The sequence below is a fragment of the Cicer arietinum genome, chromosome 6 (genome assembly GCF_000331145.2).
Source record: "Cicer arietinum cultivar CDC Frontier isolate Library 1 chromosome 6, Cicar.CDCFrontier_v2.0, whole genome shotgun sequence".
In the NCBI taxonomy this organism is placed as follows: Eukaryota; Viridiplantae; Streptophyta; class Magnoliopsida; order Fabales; family Fabaceae; genus Cicer; species Cicer arietinum.
In genome coordinates, this window is record NC_021165.2 from 30414239 (window position 1) to 30417265 (window position 3027).

The 3027-nt window shown below is 30.1% G+C and overlaps 1 pseudogene; it reads right to left on the reverse strand.

The window, feature by feature from the left end:
• Positions 1 to 216: 216 nt before the first annotated feature.
• On the reverse strand, positions 217 to 1694 carry LOC101508218 (receptor-like protein 6; annotated as a pseudogene).
• Positions 1695 to 3027: the final 1333 nt, after the last annotated feature.

Genomic DNA, 3027 nt, shown 5'->3' on the forward strand with positions numbered 1-3027 from the left:
CCAGTCAAACTTCCACTATAATAATTAATGGTGCACTAGAGTCTTCCTAATAACAATTAGGGAACATCAATCAACAATAACAACCATATAACAACCTTCCACTAAAGTGGGTTTGTCAAAGTAACTCTCAGAGAAGGTAAAAATACTCAAACTATATATTAAAATAACAAACTCAGTGGTAGGAATAACATACTAAATTTGTAGATCAAACGGAGCAAGTTTGTTAAACACCTGTTACTACCACCGGAACCAAACCCTTATTTCTTCTTAGAGATTTCTAAATCCCTTTTATTTCCTTCACATTGGTCAAGCCCATTAAAACCTTTTTTTTATCTTTTCTTTTTAATAATAACAATATTAATACTAATAATAATAATATTAATAAAATTTGATGGGTTCTACTTGGGGAGTGAGCCAACCCAACTGTTGGAATCTTTCCAAACCAAATGATTGAAGGAATTTCACCAACCAAAGAGTTCTTTGAGAAGTCCAAAGACTCTAACTGTTTCAAGTTCCCTATAGTTGATGGAGTTTCACCAGAGAAAGCATTGTTTGAAAAGTTGAGAACATGAAGTGCTTTCCTATCTGGTATTAGTCCTTCAAAGTGATTGCTTGAGAAATCAATGGTAGTGAAGATGGTAAGAATTTTTAATAACTTCATTTGTTGATCTTTACTTGTAACTGTCACACATGTGTGGATATAGTCTAATACATTATGTTCTTCATCATGCATCATTGTTTCCCATGTTGTGAAATATTTTTCTGGTAGTTTTCCATTGAAATTGTTGAAAGCAATATCCACAATTTGAACCATTTTCCAAGGCTTGTTTGCTTGCAAATGTGAACATATTATAGAACCATGAAATTTGTTGTTCCTCAAAACCAAGATAGTTAGTGTTGGTATGCTTTTCAAAAAGCATGGAAATCCACCAACAATTTGATTTGATCCAATGTCTAACACTTTTAATAATGAGCAGTGGGAGAGAGACAGTGATGTTGTTTTTACTCAAATTTAATGCCTCAATCTTACTTGTCATTGTCATTAAATATGGAGAAATTGTTCCAGAAATGCTGTTGAAGGAAATATCAAGGACTTGAAGAACTGAAGCATAGCAGAGATAATCTGGGATTTTTCCTTGAAAATTATTATTTAAAAGAGAAAGAAAAGTTGTGGAAGACAAGTAGTTACCAACATCTTGTGGGATAATTGGGACAAATTTGTTGATTGAGTAATCCAAATAAAAAGCATCTATAGGAAAAATAGGTATTGGCCCTTGGAGCTGGTTGTTATGAAGGTCAAAGGCTAGCAAGTTGGAAGTGATATTTTGTAATGGTCCTTCCAAATCAGTGAGCATATTGTGAGAAACATTAAGGATTTGAAGATTTTGTAGCTTCCAGATCCAGTTTGGCACTGTTCCTTGAATTTGATTATGTGAAAGGTCTAGATCGGTTAAGCTTGACTTGTTTCTCAAGAAATTAGGGAAAGTTTTCAATTTGCAAGATGCCAAATAAAAACTGCTAATTTGGGGAATAGAATAAAGATCAACATTTGCAACATTCTCATTTACTGATAAATTGTTGTATGAAAGATTTAGATACATTAAATTTCTGAATTCCAAAAAATTATCTAGTTGTAGGGATCCAATGGACTTGTTAAAGGAAAGATCCAGGTAAAAAAGTGAACGAAGTTACATCAATCCAATTGCAGTATGCAATGTTTTGATTCCACATCTTCAATTTTGTTGAACTTTCTAAATTGAACGTGAGATTATTTTTTATTAATTGAAGCAACAATGATTGTTGATCTTCAAGACATTTGGCAGAGGCAATAGTGATTTGGAAACAAAGAAAGAAGGAAAACAATAAAACTGAAGTAGTTCTCATTGTTGTCTACTCTTAGTGACAACTAGACAACATAAGACAAAACTAAGAATACATAGGGAACAAAATGTTGTCTTATAAAGTTTCAGCCACGAAAGAAGTTTCATTGAAGAAGACTGACTCATAAAGTTGCAAGTCATGCAATGAGAAATAAGCATTGCACCATTTCAAAGTAAACCTTATCAAAAATCATAGCATGAACAATTTTTCTTTGGCAAATTTGGATCACTCAAATTCCATTAACGTTGACTTCCAAGTCTTCCATTAATTATGCATAAGTGTGTGTCAACCATTAAGAAAATATGTTGTTATAATCTTTGTTGTATAGAACTTAACATATTTTGTTTTTCCATTCTCTCATTGGGTAGTTTGTCATCCACTTAGTCTCTATTTACATCTCTAACCATCAAGTTTTTAAATAGCGCTTGAAGTTACATTCGCGATTGCATTTGTTTTTGTGTTAATTAATTACAATATTGCATATACTTTATTAAAATTATTTGTACTATTATATAATATATAATATATAATATATAATATTGGGTGAAATATGAGAATAAAATAGAACTAGATAAGAAAGTAAAGTAGTTTTAAATATATTTTAAAAATTTGTTCTCATATTTTTTTTTCCTAAGAATGGTATTTGATTGCGGTCATTTTCCACGATTAAGGAAAATTTGTTTTTTTTTTTTTTTTAATTTTTGAGTCAATTTTATTTAAGCAAAATCACTTATTAAAATGTAGCTACATGTAAATAAATTAAATTTATACCATATAAAAATATAAAATTCCCATGATCATCAATGATTTGAGATCGTTGCATAATAAAAAGATAAAATAAAATAAAAAATATTGTTATATTGATTTGTGGTGCTCAGTAAGGTGGATAAAAAATCTGTGTTCACTTGTTTTTACATTGTTCTCAAAGTTTTTTTTTAATCTCTTCACCTTTTATATGCTAATTGCAAGCAATGGCTTCGAGTATTAAAACAAATATTCGCATAACGTTAAAAAAAAACAAAAAACGTAGATAGACTTGTATGAAACAACATCGATTCAGGACTTAAAAAAAGTCAACACACTGCATATTAGTATATAATCGAGCCTGATTCAGAGATTAATCTATGAAGTTGAAAAGAAAAAAAA